The 21,357-nt window shown below is 42.6% G+C and overlaps 2 long non-coding RNA genes across 6 annotated transcripts; one reads left to right on the top strand and one right to left on the bottom strand.

Moving 5' to 3' along the window:
* The first annotated feature begins 11,066 nt into the window (after positions 1–11,066).
* Positions 11,067–18,098, top strand: LOC134298241 (uncharacterized). 5 transcript variants are annotated; one of them, XR_010005205.1, is made up of 4 exons: positions 11,067–11,866; positions 13,911–14,149; positions 14,264–14,464; positions 17,727–18,098. It is a non-coding gene; the product is annotated as an uncharacterized LOC134298241 (long non-coding RNA). The 5 variants fall into 5 exon arrangements; XR_010005203.1 differs by having other exon boundaries at positions 11,150–11,866; positions 13,911–14,124; XR_010005204.1 differs by lacking the exon at positions 14,264–14,464 and having other exon boundaries at positions 11,167–11,866.
* On the bottom strand, positions 12,303–17,733 carry LOC134298242 (uncharacterized). Its single transcript, XR_010005206.1, has 2 exons — positions 15,994–17,733; positions 12,303–14,122 (listed from the first exon to the last, which is right to left on the bottom strand). It is a non-coding gene; the product is annotated as an uncharacterized LOC134298242 (long non-coding RNA).
* Positions 18,099–21,357: the final 3,259 nt, after the last annotated feature.

Here is a 21,357-nt window from a genome sequence, read left to right as displayed (position 1 = left end):
CTCTAGCGAGTTGGGCTGGCTGTACTTCTTGCGGCAGTCCATGAGTAACATTGGGAGCAAAGAACCAAGGGCTGGGTGTGCACACACACACACATTCACAAACTCGCAATGCAAGAGAGGCAGTGAGTGTGGATATCATATGCTGGTATTTTTGCCACCATATTCTAGTCTGGTCTTCTCTGGGATGACAATAGAATTACCCACACTGTCACACCAACCTTAATGACATCACCGGAACTTCTCAATGCTAGTTTTTTTGGAGAAACAAGAAATTGAGAAATGCAACCTTATTTTTTATTATTAGGGTTGCTTTATTATGAGCATAATTTTTGTGTAAACCTATTTATAATTATTATGACCTCCAAAGAAGTTACGTGCCTACTCAGAAATAAATCCCTTTAAGTTAAGTGATGTTAATTCCCAGATTAAAGTGCACAGCATTGCATTACTCTGAAACAATGCGTATCTCAATCAATTGTTGCCCGTGTGAAGTATAAAGCCAATAAAGGTTTTGTCCAATATGTTCCATACAGCATCAAGGTATTAAGTCTGTAGATCCATTTTTCCCCCTTCTCCACCACCAAACAACAATTATATAAATTAGTGGTATGTCTGGAAAAAGGAATTTGTGTACTCTTATCAATAGGGAAACAAGGAGCCCCCGTTGGCACAATGGGTTAAACCCTTGTGCCAACAGGACTGATGACTTGAAGGTTGCCGGTTCAAATCCTGGGAAAGCGCGGATGAGCTCCCTTAACAGCATCAGTTCCTTATGTGGGGACATGAGAGAAGCCTCCCACAAGGATGGTAAAAACATCAAACATCTGGGCGTCCCTGGGCAGTGTCCTTGCAGACAGCCAATTCTCACACCAGAAGCGACTTGCAGTTTCTCAAGTTGCTCCTGACATGAAAAAAAAATTTAAAATAAGGAAACAGATGTAGGTACATCTTAACTTCTCCCCTAGTGATAGTCAATTCAAAGGGACTCCCATTCTTTCCTGCTACCTGAACGAAGAAGATAATGCAACGGGGGGAAAAAAGCAAGACAGCATGCACTAAGGGTATTCAAGGTGGAATATTAAAAAGTTTCAATCTTTCTGCTAATACACATTTTATGTCACATTGCTTGCAGATGCATATTGAATTGTATCACTTTTATTTTTATTTTTTAAAAAAACCGCTGTATTTTTTGGAAAGGTAATTTTTATTGATAATGTTTTTTAAAAAACATTACAATTATAAATCTAAGGGAAAACGAAAACAGTGAGGGGAGAGGAGTGAAGGGGAAGGACAGAGTAAGTATTGAGGGAAGTGGATAGGGGAGGAGAGTGGGATTTGGGTTCAAGGTTAGGAAATGGGGTAAGGGAAGCTTGGGTGGGGTCTGGGGAGGGGGGGGAATCTATCAAAAAAAGAAAGGGGGAGGGGTAAAGTGTTGACCTGTATTTAATGTGAATCTGAACAAAGCATGGAGTCCAACTGTAGAGTTGCCAAAATGAAACACGAGTAAGGGAGCAGATGCATCACAATGTTGTTGTTTTCCATTTCTCCTCCATCATGCTCTTCATGGACTTTTCAGCTCTTGCCTATTATATTTCACTTAGTTTCCTGGTTCACAGCAAGAAAGAGGCCCATGACTATTGTTTTGTCTGTAGATCAAAATGATGTGCTAACTGATCTGTAGACATTGTTCATCACTCTGCTTTGCAGTTTTGTATAAATAACTAGTAGTAACTTAGAAGGCCAAGAAGGCCTGCTGTCTATAAAACTAAAGAAATGGTTCAAATGGACAAAAATTACTAATAAAAGTACATAGATTACACTTGAAGAACTCAAAATGTGAGTAAATATGAATTTATAAGTCTAAATCAGAGGTTCCCAAACATATTGGTCTATTGTGTTATTTGTGAAATTTAATTGCTTGTTTTAATTATTTTTTTACTGCTGTTTATTTCAAATTTTAGTTGGAGTCTTGTTGATATGTCTGATATATATTCTATACTGAAAACTGCTGTGTAGTATTTAAATCTGGATGATTGCAGTCTATATATCTTTATACTCTGTAAGTTACTACTCTGTAAGTTACGACTGTGTGCCACTACAGCTGACTGAATTTGGTCATCAGTTGTATTATTGTTTGTATTATTGTTAACATTATTATGTATATGATGCTCTAATATACATATTGTGTTCTATGCTTTGAACCTTTATCGTGGTGCATATTTTTCAGATAACATTACAATGAGCCTAAATATGAAGGATGAACCCAGTGCACTTCTATGAATCGATTTATATTCAATTATATTTTTGTCAGCAACATGAATTAAAAATTTTAAATTTTAGTTTTGTTTGTACCTCATTAACTGCTTGTCAAACAATTCAGCAACGATTTACATTAGATTTTATACCTGTAACCTATTTACAGTTGGTCTTCCTGTGCTTTTTTTTTCAAGGAGTCAATTTTTTTTTTCGTGTCAGGAGCAACCTGACTCGCTTCTGGAGTGAGAGAATTGGCCGTCTGCAAGGATGTTGCCCAGGGGACGCCCGGATGTTTTGATATTTTACCATCCTTGTGGGAGGCTTCTCTCATGTCCCTGCATGGAGCTGGAGCTGATAGAGGGAGCTCATCCACACTTTTCCCGGGTGGAATTCGAACCTGGCAGCCTTCTGGTCAGCAACCCAACCTTCAAGTCACAAGGCTTAAATCCACTATGCCACCTGGGGCTCCATAAGGAGACAATGTAAAGGGACATCACAAATGTTTGATTGATAAGTCACTGATAACCATTGATTTTGGAAATATCTATATCTGTGAAGACTTGATATAATAATGCCAGATCAAACTGTGATATCAAATCAGCATCTAGGCTGAGAAAATAAAGGACAATTTGATCACAATTTGAAATAGTTTTATTGAAAAGAAGGGAAAAAATAATGTTGGACTTCCAAAAACATTCAAGTCTTGTTGCCTGGATCTGTAAATCAACACTTTCAACACATTTTAATTAATATTTTGGCTAGAAATATTTTTGTGTGTACAACGATAGGGAGTGGGGAGATCATGAATGATACTACAATATAATATCAATTTAATTTTTAAAAATCTGTGGTAGAGGAAAAATGAACAGAGGAAAAAAGGATTCTACATATTTCTATGATGTTCAAGTTTATGAAAAGTTCTATAATATACTTTACAGTTTCACACAATACTAGAACATTCTAGAAATACCCAGATACTACGAACAGGTTTCAGAATGTTCTCTGTGGCCTGAAATTCTTCAGAAAGTTTCTTTAAAAAATTATTCCTTTCTGGAAATAGGCAAAAATTTCAGAAAATGACATTCATCAAGATTTTTGTATTGCTATATAAAGAGATATTAGGGACATTTTGAGTACTGTTCATTGTAAGAAGTTATTCACTGAACCTCAAATACAAAAAAATCCTACTGATGTCCGAAGCGCCAGCATTCAAATTGATTTGAACCCGCAGCGGAGAGTTCCGCAGATCCATCACCAAAGGAACAGAGCGGGACCGCAGCGGACTATTATTAAAAGATCTTTTTTTTCTTCACTTTCCCTTCCCTGAACTATGTAACAAATCCCCCCAATAAAAGTAGCATTCATTTTTAACAGTAACACTCTCTATCTGGTTATTTTGTGTCTTTCCCTGACTCCTTCTTTTACACGCAATCCTCCCCCTCCCTCTCTCTCTAACCCGTCCATCCTTTAAACTCTGGCTGAGGCTCCTCCGCCATAGGTTAATACGGCGGACGATACAAATTGGCTCATATCTTTATCAAAATTACCCCTAGCACGCTCTTCTTTTAGTTCTAACCCTTCCTAAGGCTCCTGACCCAAGGACCACCAGCGGAACCAAAATCGGTCCAGTTTAAAACTTCGGAACAGCTGACTGTCGAAAAGCCGGCTCCGGCACTCCTTTACAGCCACAGCCGCTTCCCGGCTCCCGCGGCGAGCGGATTGCCTCTGCAGGGACACAAGCTACTTCCAGGACTGCTGGTAGTGGACTGCCATCTCCCTTGGAAGAGAAATATAGTTTCCTCAAGGACCAGCCGCGATCCTCCTCCGTTCATCCATTCACCTTCATTCATATGAATGACCGGACTGGAATCAACAGGAATCCCTTCACTTTGTTATTTCCATGAACCTCCTATTGCCTGAACTGTTTATGAACTTTTCATGAATTGCATGCTTATATGTTTATGAAATATTGGAATCAATTCTTTATTTACTGTCTAGCCAAATGTCACTTGGTCTATAGGTCCCCTGGAAGATTCCCAAATTCATATATTTCCCTTTTTTATATATTATATTACAAAAAAAGGAAACCGGGTTTACTCTCTGCTTTAAAGCCGGAGGGAAACTGAATTTCCTCCCGGTCCCTAGGAAACCCGCGATATGGCCAGATTGTTTACCCACCCACCCCCCAGCCTATATTTCCACTCAGAACTCACTCAATTTCACACCAAAAAATACCCTTTTTCATATTTATGCCTATAATTGTCTAGTCTTAAAAATACAAAAAGCAGAAACCACCTTGGACCATTTTTCCTCGGCTCAACAGCTGACTGTCAAATCGCTCTCTTTGCGTAAATAGCCTCCTCGATCAGCGCTATTAACGCAGGGAGGGAAAATGAGCTATAAGTGTTAATATTTAATACTTTTTCTGGCAGTTTTGGGGTAAAATGGCTATAATATGATTCTCTATATCCCCTAGTATGTTTAATCAATGAAGGCACAGTCTGAACTCTAGCTGAACCCGGAAAATATGTATTTTTCCCAGCATGGTTTATATTCCAACTTTATTTTATTTTTCATTTTATTTCATATAATTGTCAAATCATGAAATCAAATAGGAAATATTTTGAACTCAACCTGAACCCCAGAACTTATCCCATTTCCTATGACCCAGGCTTCCTTTCCCAAAAACAAAAGGATAATCTGCCACCGCTAAATCCAATCAAATTCAAATTGCATGGACAATATAGGGCTTGAGTCGCCGAATTCGGAGTTTGCTGACCTAAAGGTGATTCGCCCCAAGGCAAACATTGTCATATCTCACCCAAAGGAAAAACCAGGACACCTCAGGAAGGCGCCCTGCAGAGCCTGTCAATATGGCTCATCACCACCCATCTTTGCTTCCATCTCTGACACCCCAAGGCATATCTAAAATCTGTATACGTGACAGAAACCCGGACACCCTTGATTGCTGCCATTAATAAATTAAGCACCCTTTAGAAATCGGTCTAGCAGGACTTAATCCGCTAGTTCCTGTCCCATCACCTCATTGTTTCGATAACTCCCGCCTTCTCTTTCCTGATTGGCCCGAACAGAGACAAAAGGCAGCTTCCTATTGGGCCAACGGAGCAAGGCGGGAAACGAAAGCCCGCCTCGTTCAACCCTCTAGCCTATCAACGATCAGATGGGCGGGGAAGCAGGGCGGGAAATTCAAAGGGTTGTCAGACTGAAATTTTGTATAAGTATGGCTTTATTTTGATTGTATGGTACCCTAGTAGACCGAATGATCGCTACTAGAGTCCTCTTCAGCTGAATTGCTCAATAAAGACTCCTTGGCGGATTTTCCTTCAACTTTGGTGGACCTTCTTCATTTCGGCTTCAGGTTGTATTGCGGCTCGTAATTCTCCTTTTGGCTTCGCCAAGGTCCGTTCTCTCAGGACCGGATCGGGTCTCTCCTTAAGGGCCCGATCCCCTAAAACGCGGTCGACAACACTACTTCTTTCTGTTTTACACTGGTGAATAACTGTGTTTCTTTTATCAGGTGTGGTAGCTTCAAAATGTCTAAAAAAACCTACCATAGGAAGAGTCCCTCCAAAAACATAAAAAGTAAAATTACTGCAAGCACGGGAGTCAACTGATTGGAGACATCATAACAACCAGGATTTATTTATTTATTTCGTGTCAAAAGCATTGCATACAAAATACATTTTAAAATGATGGGGGGGGGGGAGGAAATCACAAGCAACTAAATAGTTTTGGACCAAAAGCGGGCAACAGCAACCGCATTGTCCGTAGCTTTAAACAACTCCTCCTCCGTGCATGAGGCAGGACATTGTGGGCAAGCATACATATGCGGAGTTGTTTGTTCTGCTCCACAGTCACACAAGGTGGAAGATTCCTCCAGATAGTGTCATCTTGCCAGGTTGTCTTTAGATCTGCCCACTCCGCTTCTCAGTCTGTTTAGGGACTTCCAAGTTGCCTATTCTTGGTTTGCCCCGGGAGGAAGGCCCTCATGGGGGGCCATCCAGTTAGAATTGCCAGGTTTAGCTGCCCAGAGGGACACCCTTGCTGTTGCTGGAGGAACATCAAGAGGAGTGGTGGTTCTCATGAAGCCCTTCCTTGATTTGAGTCTGGTGGGAGGAGGTTGATAGTCATGCAGTGGATGGCTTTCACAATGTTCGACCTTATTTCTCTCGCAGTTAGCAGCAACTTCCTGTCGCACGTCAGGAGGGGCAATGCCAGCTAACTTGTAGAGTTTATCAACAGGTGTAGGTTTAAGGCATCCTGTGATTATTCTGCATGTTTTGTTCAGTGCTATGTCCACCTGCTTTGCATGGGCAGACTTTTGCCAGACAGGACAGGCGTACTCTGCATTGTACATTGTAGAATTGGATAACAACCAGGAAACAGCTAATGCATCAAGGATTGCAGAGATATCAAAACAGTGACAGGCCACATTTAAACTAAAGCTAGAAAAGGCCAGGGCGTCCAGAGCAGCAGAAATCTCAGAGCAGTGTGAGGCCAGATTTTAATTAATACTGGAAAAAGCCACTATGTCAAGAGCAGCAGAGGCCCAGGAACAGCATCAGGCCAGACTTGGGGTAATGCAAGAAAGAGCCACTACGTCAAGAGCAGCAGAGACCTCGTAACAGTGTCAGACCAGACTTAGGGTAATGCAAGAAAGAGCCACTACATCAAGAGCAGCAGAGGCCCAGGAACAGCATCAGGCAGACTTGGGGTAATGCAAGAAAGAGCCACTACGTCAAGAGCAGCAGTGACCCCAGAACAGCGTCAGGCCAGACTTGGGGTAATGCAAGAAAGAGCCACTATGTCAAGAGCAGCAGAAACCCCGTAACAGCGTCAGGCCAGACTTGGGGTAATGCAAGAAAGTGCCACTACGTCAAGAGCAGCAGTGACCCCAGAACAGCGTCAGACCAGACTTGGGGTAATGCAAGAAAGAGCCACTATGTCAAGAGCAGCAGTGACCCCAGAACAGCATCAGGCCAGACTTGGAGTAATGCAAGAAAGAACCACTATGTCCAGAGTAGCAGAAACCCCGGAAAAGCATCAGGCCAGACTTGGGGTAATGCAAGAAAGAGCCACTACGTCCAGAGCAGCAGAGGCCCAGGAATAGCATCAGGCCAGACTTGGAGTAATGCAAGAAAGAACCACTACGTCCAGAGCAGCAGAGGCCCAGGAACAGCATCAGACCAGACTTGGAGTAATGCAAGAAAGAACCACTACGTCCAGAGCAGCAGAGGCCCAGGAACAGCATCAGACCAGACTTGGGGTAATGCAAGAAAGCCAGTAAGTCAAGAGTAGCAGAAACCCCGGAAAAGCATCAGGCCAGACTTGGAGTAATGCAAGAAAGAGCCACTTATGTCAAGAGCAGCAGAGACCCCGGAACAGTGTCAGGCCAGACTTGGAGTAATGCAAGAAAGAGCCACTACGTCAAGAGCAGCAGAGACTCCAGGTCAGCGTCAGGCCAGGCAAGAAAGAGCCACTACATCAAGAGCAGCAGAGGCCCAGGAACAGCATCAGGCCAGACTTGGAGTAATGCAAGAAAGAACCACTACGTCCAGAGCAGCAGAGGCCTAGGAAAAGCATCAGGCCAGACTTGGAGTAATGCAAGAAAGAACCACTACGTCCAGAGCAGCAGAGACCCAGGAACAGCATCAGGCCAGACTTGGAGTAATGCAAGAAAGAACCACTATGTCCAGAGCACCAGAGGCCCAGGAATAGCATCAGGCCAGACTTGGGGTAATGCAAGAAAGAGCCACTACGTCAAGAGTAGCAGAAACCCCGGAAAAGCATCAGGCCAGACTTGGAGTAATGCAAGAAAGAGTCATGACATCAAGAGCAGCTGAGACCATGGAACATTATAGACCAACTTCAAATAATCCAGGGAAAAGTCACTACATTAAGGAAATGAAAGCATTCAAAATTGTTGCTGGAAGGTTTTCACTATGATCTTCATAAGGACTATGATCAATATCTGAATGTTATTATTAGACAAATTGACGAAATATGTAGTTACTGTCACACCAAGAAATTTAAAATGGAGGCACCTGGGTTGTGCTGGAGGAGTGAAAAAGTTACACTTCCACCTTTACAATGATAACCAGATGAACTTCTTACTTATATGTCTGGAAGTACTTTGGAATCAAAACATTTCCTACAGAACATAAGAAGATACAATTCATGTTTTCAAATGACCTCATTTGGTACCATATCTATAGTTGAAAAAAGAAGCTTTTCAAAAACTTTCAGAGTGCAAGCTCAAATCTATCACAAGGAAGGATCTATGATGCCTTTTCCCAAGTTTTTACACATTTTCTTTATGGGGGATGACCAGAAGCAGATGCTATTACATTCCTGATGTGAGATGTGATATTGTGTTCAACTTACAGCTGATGTTTCATCAAGCCCCGTCATTGCCTTCTTCCAGGCTGCCGCAGCACCAATGGGCCCAGGAGGGCCCCGTCATCACCCTCCTCAAGGCTGCTGTGGCACCAACAAGCCCAGGAGGGCCCCTTCATCGCTCTTCTTCAGGCCGCCATGGCACCAACTGGCCCACGAGGGCCCTGTCATCACCCTCCTCCAGACTGACACGGCATCCACAAGAGCCCCGATATCGCCCTCATCCAGGCCTCCACAGCTCCAATTGATTTGTTGTTGTTGTTTGTTCATTTTGGCAATATCTGCCACTTTGTTCTTTTCTCAGTAAACCGCCCTGAGTTTATTATTATTATTATTATTATTATTATTATCATCATCATCACCACAACCAAATCATTAACACATTCAAAACAGACCTAGAACGCATGTTGACAGATGAATACAGAGTAGTTATTAGAGCTGATTAAAAAAAGACCAGTGGGAAAACATGAACATCACTTCAATGCTCCTCAAACAAATGAAGCTGCAATAGTTATGTCAGGTGATGAATTTGATCCGTGTGACATAATCATCCAAAGACGAAGTAATTAATTACAACGCATTGCAGCAACACATCAAGGGTATGATGCAATTCAATACTCATTGATATTTTGGTAAGATGAAGATGCGTATCACTTTAACATCATGCAAATCAACCCAACGTCAGGCACACCAACTAAGAAAAAAGTCACAGCAACGAACCACTATGCAGAACCGGCCCGAGGTAATTTAAAGTGTTAGGCAAAAAAAAAATTGCGCCACCCCTGCGCTGTGGGAGGCATGGCTGCGCAGCGTGGGAAGCGTGACCGTGCGCCGTGGGAGGCATGGCCAGACCTGCCTCTTGGAGGGGCAAGGGCGCATGGGCCACAGCGGGAATGTCCAGCCAGCCTGGCTGGGCCTTCACCGCGGCCGAGAAGGTCTTTCCCGCTGCGGCCTGGCTGGAACAGGCTGGCTGGGCCAGGTCCAGGCTGGCGGGAGGTGGGGCCAAGGTGCGTGGTGTGGGAAGCGGGGCCAGGGTGCACAGCGCGGGAGGTGGGGCCAAGTCTGGCCCCACCTCCCACGCCGCGCGCCCTGGCCCAGCCAGCCTGGCCCCACCTCCCACGCCGCGCGCCCTGGCCCAGCCAGCCTGGCCCAGCCAGCCAGGCTACAGCGGGAAAGTCCTTCCAGGCGAAGGCCCAGCCAGGCTGGCTGGACATTCCCGCCGCAGACATTCCCGCCCTGGCCCCGCCTCCCGCACTGCATACCCTGGCCCCTAGCACTGTGCAGGAGGTGGGGCCAGGGCGCGCGGCGCGGGAGGCAGGGCCAGGTCTGACTCTGCCTCCCGGGGGCTCAACAGCGCCCCTGGGACCATGGCACCCAACACGGAGGCGTAATCGGCTTCCACGTTGGACCGGGCCTGCCACTATGCATACAGAATAATAATTAGAAATCAAAACTCCAAAGAGACAATCCAACTATTTTCTACATAAATTTCTAATGAGGCACTTATACTGTTAGAAGACAGATGTCTGGCCATCAGTAACAAATAAAAAAATGACTACCGTTAGGTATAAAGCCTCCAGGACAAAATAAGCATGATGTCTTGAACAATGAATTTATGAGAGAAAAGAATAATACTGAAGAGCTATGAATAGTTGTAGGAGCCCCGGTGGTGAAGTGTGTTAAAGCACTGAGCTGGAGACCGAAAGGTCCCAGGTTCAAATCCCAGGAACGGCGTGAGCGGCCGCTGTTAGCTCCAGCTCCTGCCAACCTAGCAGTTCAAAAACATGCCAATGTGAGTAGATCAATAGGTACCGCTCCGGTGGGAAGGTAACGGCGCTCCATGCAGTCATGCCGGCCACATGACCTTGGAGGTGTCTACGGACAATGCCGGCTCTTCGGCTTAGAAATGGAGATGAGCACCAACCCCCAGAGTCAGACATGACTGGACGTAACATCAGGGGAAAACCTTTATCTTTTAACGTCAGGGGAAACCTTTACCTTACTACTAATAGTTGTACAATAAGAAACCTCTGTTAATTCATGATCAAAGAAAAGTACATGACACCATAATGGATGACATCAGAAGGGGAAAAGGTGGTTTACTTTTCCTCAAAGCACCTGGAGGAACTGGAAAAAACATTTTAATTAATTTACTACTTCTTTAAATTCATACAAGTAATGATGTGACACTTGCCATCGATTCATCTGGGATTGCATCAACATTCATGGATGGAGGACGAACAGCACACTCAGCACTAAAATTGCCACTAAACATTGCTAATAATCAGAACAGCCTGCAATATTAGCAAAATATATGGTCAGGCTCAAGTGTTAAAAATGTGTAAAATCATTGTGTTGAATGAATGCACTATGGCACATAAGAAATCACTTGAAGCCCTTGATAGAACTTTGCAAGACCTACCGTGAGAGGAAATAATGAACTGATGAGAGGAGCTCTGGTGATTTTAGCTGCTGACTTTTGGCTAACTCTTTAAGTCTGAAGCTCCTCAAATTGGTGAAGGTACTTTCCCCACTGAATTGACATTAGGTGAAATCTACTTTCCAAATGACTTTTGTACCATTGTGACATCAGTTGGCAAACTTACAAAGTTTATCTAAATATTTCAGAAAATTACAAACAGCACAACTAGCTGTGTGAAAGAGCTTTTCCTCCCAGAAAACCTAAGAATTTGTCTGCCTGATATCTCCAGGGAGTACTTTGGATGCAAAGGGGTTGAGCCCCACTGTCTTGGGCCTCTGCCTGCCCTTCAAGCTGGAGGAGCAGGGCTGGTGAAGCATGTGGCAAACCTGCCTCCTAGGCCTCTTTTCAACATTCTTTTGAAAAGGTTCCATTTTTGCTTAGGGTTCTGGGGCTGGAGGTGTTTATGTGGTCACCAAGGAGATCAATTGTTTCTGAACAGACCAGACATTTCTCTGGCCACTGCCTTCCTGGGCCTGATCATGAACAGAAGGGCTTTGCGGCAGATCCAGCCAAGGGTCCCCACCCTCTACTTCTCTGGCATGGGCTTTTCAACAGGGTGGACCTTGTCAGGCAACTCAGAGTAAGGAGCCACAGTCCTCTGCCAACAGAAGGGGGCAACTGGGATTTTTTGCAAGATGCCAGTAAGTGGTGATGGCCTTTTTGCTGAGCAGGCACCAAATACGAAAGGGAGGTTCCTGTGGACGCTCTAAGGTAAGCTCCCTTCCAAAGCTCCCCATTTCCTTCCAGGATTCCTCGTCGTTATTATTATTATTATAATTGTATTATTATATTTTTGCATCCCTCTTTTATCTCTAAAGAGAGACCGCTTTTCGTCCACCTCTATCTTCTGCCTTCTAAGGTAAGTCCTGGCCCCGAGAGAGAAGATGTGTGGGTCAGATTTCTCCCTTTGGCCCCTGTAAAAGAGGGTAGCGTATAAGACCCAATTAATAACGAATAATGTCCCAAATAATAAAAGATAACTGCCACCAATTAGTGGAAATGCAGCCACCACTGTGTGGAGAGACACCTTTAGATTATAAAAGTGCTCAACCACCCAATAGCTCAGAAGAAGCCTTTTACTTTATTCAGTGTTAAAATGGTAGCGCAATTGTGCTGAGGGAGTCTATAGACGACAGAGGCTTTGATGTAAAAAGAACAATATCAAGTTTATTCAGGCACAAGCTTGGTGGTTACAAAAGATGTTTCACTTAGAGGTATTCTTATTAACAGTTACAATACTAGAATGAGATGAATCAAACTCTCTAAAGTATCACTTCTTTTACTTAAAGTAGTTAAAACTTCTTCCTCTGCTCCTTTTAAACTGTTACTTCAATGATCCTGTAAGTCCAGCTGGGATTGGTTCCCAAAGTCTGAAACCTGGACTATCCAGTGACTTCAAACCACAGTCACCCCTGTGATATAATATCACAGATTCTCTGTGCCTTTCCAGGACACAGACTACATTAAATAAGTCACCAAATTTATTTGAAACCGACTCAAAATGAACACTTGAGTGTCCTTGATCCCATCAACCTGGAATCAATCTTCCCTATGCCTCATCAGAGCACAGACTAAGACTTCACTTTTAAAAACCTCTTCACTTCTCCTCCCCTCAGCAGATGGCTCCACCCACATCTCCATGGCAACTGCCTCAGAGGAGAGCCACTAAATGGCTGCCGCCATCTCACACCTACCCAACCAAACCACAAGCACATAGTTAAACACAACAAATATGAATACAACTCATACTTCATTACAGCCCCCAACTAAATTCTTCAGTTGTTGGAGGTCCCAATCCCAAGAGGAGGGCTGAATATGCAAATTAGGTTGCAGGAGCTGATTGTGAGATAAAAGGAGGAAGGGGGCTCATGGGTGGGAGGGATATTTATGCAGATTGCCTGGTTGGTGGGAATTGTGAAGTAGAGAGAGAATTTGCATATAAGTGGGGATTGGCTGGAGGAGGCAGGGGTCCTTAGGTGGGAAGACATTTCTCAAGACACGTAATACTACCATCTGGTATTCCTGCAGCTCTGGTTCAAGCAGAGAATTGTTTGCCTTCTATTAGATCTCACACTGATTCATTTTTTTTAAATTACTGCAGAAATCTGATTCTTCAATTAGAGTCTCCTCTAATTATATTGTAAATAGCTGTCAAACTGCAAAGATATCAAAGAAATCAAGATATTAAAAGTTGCTGCAATCCTGTCCTATTATCTGCTTGAAGATTTTTCTATCTTGAACTCAAAAGAGAAGCTGAATAAATGGGCACAAAATGCTGGACACAACATAGAATTAGATATATTTGAAAAATGTGGTCAAATGACTTAAAGAAAATTTTGTGTTATGACCTTAGAAAAACCTTTTATAAAATGAACAGGTGGTACTTAACCCCAACAAAACTTGATAAAACGTATAAGGGAAAAACAATAAGTGTTGGAAATGAAAGAAAAGAGAATGAACTTTATTCTACAAGTGGTGATCTTATTTAAAAAGCAAGGGAATTCTAGGGCAAGGTAGAAAAAACATTGCAGGAATTTTTAAAATCAAAGATACCAGTAGAGCCTGAATTATTTTTATTGGGAATGCCAAATAAACAAAATCAAGTATTGCACAACATGATAAATGCAGCATGGATGCCACAGTATGCACAACATTGGAAGTAGTCACACCTTCCGACAATGTCAGACTGGATTGCAAAAGTTTTTAGAATAGCGGAAATGGATAAACTGACTTGGTCTTTCTTCTTCTCCCTTAGCCTGGAGGTGGCAGCAGTAGAAACACTACCCAGAGGAACTGACAGGGTCTAGAGGAGGAGAATTATCTGGGTTGCAACAGCCCCATCTGTCTGCCCCAAATTGTAACTTTCATTAGCAGCGGGTTCGACTGCTGGGGTGGAAGGGGAAGATCAGCAAAGCACCGAGGATTTTGCAAGTGAAGTTTGTGGGACTGCCATGATACCCCCAGAGCCTGTAAGAACCAAGGAAAGAGAAGAAAGTATAGTATTAGATTTTAACTTTGAATTGTATCTTTTAATTTATTTAGTTACCATGTCAGATTTTTATGATCAGGTATATAATTTTAGCCTTATGTAACCTTTCTTAAATTAAGTGGGAGACCGCCATCCAGCAAGACACATCATCATGCCTCTGCAGCAGCTGTTGAGAGTCCCTCCTACATCACCAACTGACATTCTGCTGGCCACCGAGTAGGAGGGAAATATCCAGCCAGATCAGCTACTCACAACATCTAGTTGGCTACATGGAAGTACCCTAGTGGGATTAATGTTCTGCTGCAGTAGCCAACAAATTGGTTAAGTGTTGTCATGTTTACATTTTATTTCTTTAGTTTTTAAATAGAATGTAAATGGAAAAGTGGGGTGCAATACAAGTCATACAGGGCAGAGGTAGATGTAGTGATGGCAGAGCCTTGGATCTAAACAACACTGGCTGGAGAATAAATTTGCCAGCATCTTTTCACTCTGGCTCTGCAGCTGAATTTTTTTGAGGGAGACAAAAGCCATACAGCACCTGCAGCAGACTGCAAGGAGAAAGTAGAGAGGGGAAGGCAGTTTATTGCTTAATAGTGTAATGTTTATTGTTATGCTGTATAATGTTAGCCTTATGTTGTTTACTTACTATGCATATTTGTAAATACAGTAGTCTCGCTTATCCAACCTTCGCTCATCCAACACAGTCTGCCTCCCTCACAGATCCACACCTGTTTCTCTAGGCAGCAACTCACAGCAGACCAACACACCCAACAACACAAGTCCACACTCCAAAACAAGTGGAAGACTTGTTGTAAAACATGATGTTTTGGTGTTTAATTTGTAAAATCATAACCTAATTTGATGTTGGATACGCTTTTCCTTAATCTCTCCTTATTATCCAACATATTTGCTTATCCAACATTCTGCCAGCCCGTTTATGTTGGATAAGTGAGACTCTACTGTATTTAAAAGAATCTCAAGACTGACATAGGAATGAGATTTAGGAGGCTCCAGGGACTCCCTTCCAGATACCCTTTGGTATTTTGTCCCCAAAGCAGAACACGAAAGAAGGGAAGAACCCAATGGATTAATTTCCTGGGAGGAATCAGGGCCTCCTTGGTAGCCACTGGTCTGTGAAGGAAATAAGAGAGGCCTCCAAAGCCAGAGGAAGAAACCCTTTCATCTCAGAAAATCCAATAGTTTGTATGTCTGGGGAGCTACAGAAGGTCCTTTGGATCCTATTAGGTTCAGCCCCATCATCTTGTGGCTCTGCCTGCCCTACAAGGAGGAGAAGTGGGATCAGGAGAGCATGTGGCAACTCTGCCTGCTGGGTCCCTCCTAAGGGAAGCTCCAGGATGGTTTTCTTTTGAAAAGGTTCTATTTGTGCTCCAGGTTCTAGGCCTGGAGGTGTTTACCTGGTCACCAAGGAGACCAAGTGGTTCCAAGAAGAACACAAGTCTTTGTGGCAGTTGGTGCCAGGCATTACTCTCCTGGGCTCAAGTCTTCCTGGATTCATTCATGGGCAGAAGAGCTTTGTGGTAGATCCAACTGATCCCCCCTCCCCATTCCCTCTCTGGCTTGGGCTCCTCAGCACATCCTCCTCGAGATGGCCCTGACAAGGAGGTTCAGGGTAAGGAACCACAGTCCCCAGCCAATAGAAGGGGCAACCGGGGAGGGTTGGTCCCTTTTTCCAATCCCTGCTCTGATGCTAGGAGGCCTCTCCCTTTTTGTAGAAGCCCAGAAAGAGGTGCTTGCTTTTCTCCTTCATGTTCATTGAAGATGGAAGGGGGGTTCCTGTGGCTCCTCCAAGGTAATCCCCCCCTCATTTCCTTCCGGGGTCCCCCTTCACCTCCAATTTTGCACAAGATCCTCAGCCCCCCTCCCTTTCTGAGGGAATTCCTGGCCCCAAGACACAAGGTTGGGGTCCCCAGTGAGGAGAGGAGGATCAGGGGGTCTCTTTGGTGGTTGGAGGTCACAATCCCAAGGGGAGGGGCAGATATACAGATTGAGTAGAAAGAGCGGATTGTGATGGGAGGGATTTATATGCAAATTGAGTGGCAGGTGGGGATTGTGAGGTGGAAAGGGAATTTGCATATAGGTCAGGATTGGCTGGAGAAGGCAGGGCCCTTAGGTGAAATGACATTTCCCAAGACACTGTCAGTACTTATACCTGGCACTCCGGTTGTTGTCAAAAATCTATGGGTTCGCTTGACATGCCAAGTTCCTATTGATTACAATGAGGACGACAGTGTCAGGTCAGGGGATTTCTCCCAGATCTGAAGCCCTGATTCAGGCAAGGTTTAGTTTGCCTTCTATTAAATCTTGCATTCATTCAATAATAATTCCACAGCAGTTAAATAAAATCGAATTAATGCATTGCAGAATTTTAAAATATTCTTCAATTAAGGTCTTTTCCTAATTATGTTTTGAACAGTTGTCAAGCTACAAAGATATTAAAAAGTTAAAGATATCAAAAGTTCTTGCAATTATATCCTACTCTGCTTGACAATTTTTCTGTCTTGAGCTCAAAAGAGAAGCTTCATAAATATATTTATAAGCATGGCACACAACTGGATAGACAAGTTCTTAATAACTCAATTTTTTCAAAGTAGTATTGACTATATCAGTTGAACTATCAAAAGGGCTGTTTATCTGGAAAAGCTTACATTTCCACAACGTATGTAGGCAAGCATTACAGCCCTTTGACTTCAAATCATACCATGATTGATGGCAGATATTCTCAAATTCCTATGGCCATCCAGTTGTGTATTTGTGGTACCCCAGAAATTGAGGACGTATCACATTATTTGCGCTTCTGCACATTGTATTCAGAATCAAGATCCAAATTCTTGGGATTTATTCTGTTGAATCTACATTCCAATGATGTGTCAGAAAGGATATTGCAGTTGATTGCTATGAGGATGGACTTAGCTAACTGAATTTTATCTAAATTGAAATATTGTTTATATTTGATGTGCTATATTGTATTTTTTTGTTGTATTTTATTGCTGTATCTGTATACCAATTGGTTTTATGTAATATTTCATATGTTTTATAAGGTTGTGCTTATATATTGTACTGGTATTTATGTTTTATATGTGAAAGGTCTATGATCTAGTAATTAATAAACTGTATAGGGATGGTGGTTAGCTGCGGGAGAGGGAGGAAAGGGTGCTTGTGTGGGCGGGGTGTATTTGCAGATTGAATGTCAGATGTGGGTTGTGAAGAATTTGCATGTGGGTGATGATTGGTTGGTGGAGGAGGCAGAGGGAGGTGCGCTTCAGAGGAATGGGTTCATAGACAGATTGAGTGGCAGGATTGGATTGTGGGGAAGGGGGAATTTGCATGAGGGTGATGATTGGGTGAGGTGAGAATAACAATAGAATGGGCCAGCCAATCACCTCCCACATGCAAATTCCTCCTTCACTTCACAACTTTTTTGAACACCTTTCTGTAGTCAATTTTTTTTTTAATCTCACCATCTATCAGATATTATTAGTTACAATACAAGGTTGGTAGTGCTATTTATCTTAATAATTAGAATAACAGTAGAGTGGCTTCTTTTTTCCTTATTTCTTATAGGAATATAGAGACTCTGAATAATTTTGGAAAGGGTTTAGAAGAATTTATCAGTCCATGATCTGCTGAATAAATTTTTGCCTTTGACTGCAAACAGGGCTATAAAGATGTAGAGACACTTGGTTTTGCTTTATGGAGATAAAAGAAAAAGAAATAGCAGAGATAACGATGAACACAAGAGTAAAAGACAAATCTAGACTCCAGAAGAGGATCTATAGAACTTCAAAGGAAGGCACTGGAAGCTTTACAAAAAAATGGAAAAAAAATTGGAATACAAGGGATCAAAAGAAAATTGAAATCAAATCAAGAATCCATGTTATTGTTTTTGAATACCATGAAGAAGTGAAATAAAAATTTAGAGATGTGAAACAGTCACTGATTTCTTGTTAAGAGCTTTGATAGGACAAAATATTGTAAGATTCTATCCCGGTGTAGGGTCGAGAAGTTTTCTTTCAAATTGGATGCACATATTTTACTATTATTAGAAGGTGTAAAATTACTACTGTTAATTGGTGGCTTTATATATCAATAGTTATGTGTAATGTGTAAACTCTGGAAATAAAAAGTAGGCAAATAAAAAAGAAAGAACACCAAACAACCACCTTCATTCATGAGTTAAGAACAACTACGGATTGGCTATCACATATTTATGAATTCACATTGAGATGAATTAATGGCAATTACAACATATGAAAAAATAAAGATGTTTTGCATTCTCACAGTAAAATGTACAATGCCATCAATTAAATAAAAAATAAAATAAAGGACAATTATTCAGAGATACAGTCTTTGCTTAAAATGCAAGTTGATTGTTCTGTTCTCGAGCAGTTCCTTTATTTGTGTAAAGGTAGATGAGAACTGTGTTAGGTTACTGAAATGTTCAGCATATTCTTTTTCTTTTGTACAAGTATTATTAAAGCCAAAGATCTTTTTTATCTGTACTTCACTGTATGGTGGTGGAAACTGGCACAGTAACAGGAATGTCTTCTTTGAAGGAAATCCCTATCACACAACATTGTGTGGTACCTGTTGTCTACCTGCCATTTCCCCACAATAAAGACATCAGAGGCAATATTGTGCTGATTGTGCTATGATCATGGGACTTAGGTTGTGCAGTGAGGTCTGGCTGCATCCTATACATTTATATACATTCACAACTCCATAATCCCCCTACCCAGAGCTAGACATATTTATAGCTGCCCACTCTGTCATCTAGAAGGGCCCATGCCCACACAGTTCCCTCCCTGCTGAATTGCTGGTTTTAGTGCCCTGTGTCTCTCGTCCAACTCCATGGCCAGGAGGAAGGAGAAGAACTCACCCTGAATGCCTGGAAATGGTCATCCCTGGAGCCAGGGCAGGTAAGACTCAAAATTACTCTGATCGAAGCCTGGGACCACCACTGAGAAGACATCACCCATAGCTCCTCCCCCAAGACTTAGAGAGGGTGTCTCTTGAAGATATTTTTTGAGTGGCAGATTCATCTTGGGAAAAAAATCATCTAGGTAGGCTGGTCTGGTAAGCAATTGGGCTTTTCAGTACGTGTTCATCATCTTGTGACCAGAACTGTGCCTTGAAAATATCTGGATGCTATTCCTATGGTCACACGAAAGGCTTTCCATTTGGAAACATGGTTTCCACACATACACACACACACACACCAATGTGTGGAAACGTAGAAATGTAGAAAATGGATCATATTCTCAGTAAGTTGAATACCGATTATTGTTAAGTCTCAATGCTTCATTACCTTTTTCCTGTATATTTTATGTGAGGAAACAGGAAAAGAGGAGGAATGAAGACATAGAATCTGCAGGGGAATGGGATTTTTGAGGTATATCACAGATTTAGGACCTCATCAGAGGGCCCTTACAAAGCAAGGGAAATGTCAGGATACCATTACGGTTGTGTTCATTGGGATCACTGGGGTTATGGTATCCCTTTCCACAATGTTTACCCACTCTCCCCCACTTCCTCTTCGCCTCCTCTAGCTTTTTTGTTTAAGGAATCCTCTGTACTCCACTGTTGGCATGCTACCGGCACAGAGCCCCACAGAACCCTACCAGAAGTAGCCCTGCATCATATGATGGACTCTGAAGGACTGTGCCAGCAGCACAGAGAAGTGGGGAGAAGATGCTTCTCTGCCTTCATCTGATGAAGAGATATGTGACCTCCAAGGATACCCTTCCAGATATCCCTTGACATTTGTGCCATAAAGCAGAACATGAAAGAAAGATGTCCCCAAATGGTTGGCTTCCTGGGAGGAACCAGGCCCCCTTGATAGCCCCTGGTTTGGCTGGCGGGGAGCATGGTGGTAGTGCATAATGGACATGTCCAAAGCCAAAGCAGGACAATCTTTTCCTCCCAGAAAATCCAAGGATTTCTCTGGAGGGCTACAGAGGGTCCTTTGGATCCCATGAAGTTCACCCCAGTCTTAGGCCTCTGTCTGCCCTTCAAGGAGGAGTGCGATCACGGAATTATGTGTTAACCTTGCCTGCTGGGCCCCTCCCATGGAAAACTCCAAGCTAGTTTTCTTTTGAAAAGGTTCCATTTTTGCTCTGGGTTCCAGGGCTGGAGGTGTTTACCTGGTTTCCAAGGAGACCCAGTGATTCCAAACAAATTGGACGTTTCTGTGGCAGTTGGTGCTTTCCTGGACCCATTCATGAGCTTAGGGGCTTTGTGGCAGATCCAGCCGGGGGTCCTCTACACTGCCTTTCTCACCCAGACTCCTAAGTACATCCACCTCAGGATAGGAACCACATTGTTGGTTTGAGGTCCCAATCCAAAGTGGAGAGATAAAAATGCAAATTAGGTAGGAGGAGCAGATCGTGGGGTGGAGAGGAAACTTGACTTGCCTTTGCCCTGCCCTGCCCCGCCCCCAGTACTTACACCAGAAATTTTGTCAGATCGTGTCAACTCAACTGCAGAGATGCAAAACAAGGTTCCAGGTACTTTAATCTGGGTAAATCTTGCAAAACATCACACTACAGCAGGTGAAAAAAATGATAGTTTCCCAAAAGCTGGGCAGCCATCTTCTTTCTTCAGAGAGAGAAGGGAGGAGCTATTGCATCATAACTAAGGGTACAGAAAGCCAAGAGGGCCAAACTACAAATCAAACATAATATGGCAGATGCATATATATACCATGCCCTGGGGCAGGGGTCCCCAAACTAAGGTCCGGGGGCCGGATGTGGCCCTCCAAGGTAATTTACCTGGGCCCCACCCTCAGTTTTATAATATAATATTTTTATATCATTTTAAATAATATAATATATTGTATATACATATAATATTGATAATATTATGTTATACAATATAATACTAATAATAACACCATATAATAATATTAATTATATGTTATATATGACATATAATATTACAGCATAGTGGTATAGTTCAATATAGTAATATATAATGCTAATATTGTGCTATGCTAATAATATAATATATTGTATGTACATAGAGCTGCTCTGAGTCCCCTTTTGGGTGAGAAGGGCGGGATATAAATGTAGTAAATAAATGTAGTAAATGAATAAATAAATAATTTTAGACTTAAGCTCGCCCAAAGTCTGAAATGACTTGAAGGCACACACCAATAACAATCCTAATTAACTTGACTATCTCATTGGCCAGAAAC

The sequence above is a fragment of the Anolis carolinensis genome, chromosome 4 (assembly GCF_035594765.1).
Source record: "Anolis carolinensis isolate JA03-04 chromosome 4, rAnoCar3.1.pri, whole genome shotgun sequence".
Taxonomy (NCBI): domain Eukaryota; kingdom Metazoa; phylum Chordata; class Lepidosauria; order Squamata; family Dactyloidae; genus Anolis; species Anolis carolinensis.
The sequence above is the reverse complement of the archived record's forward strand: the minus strand, read 5'-3'. Positions and strand labels throughout refer to the sequence as shown.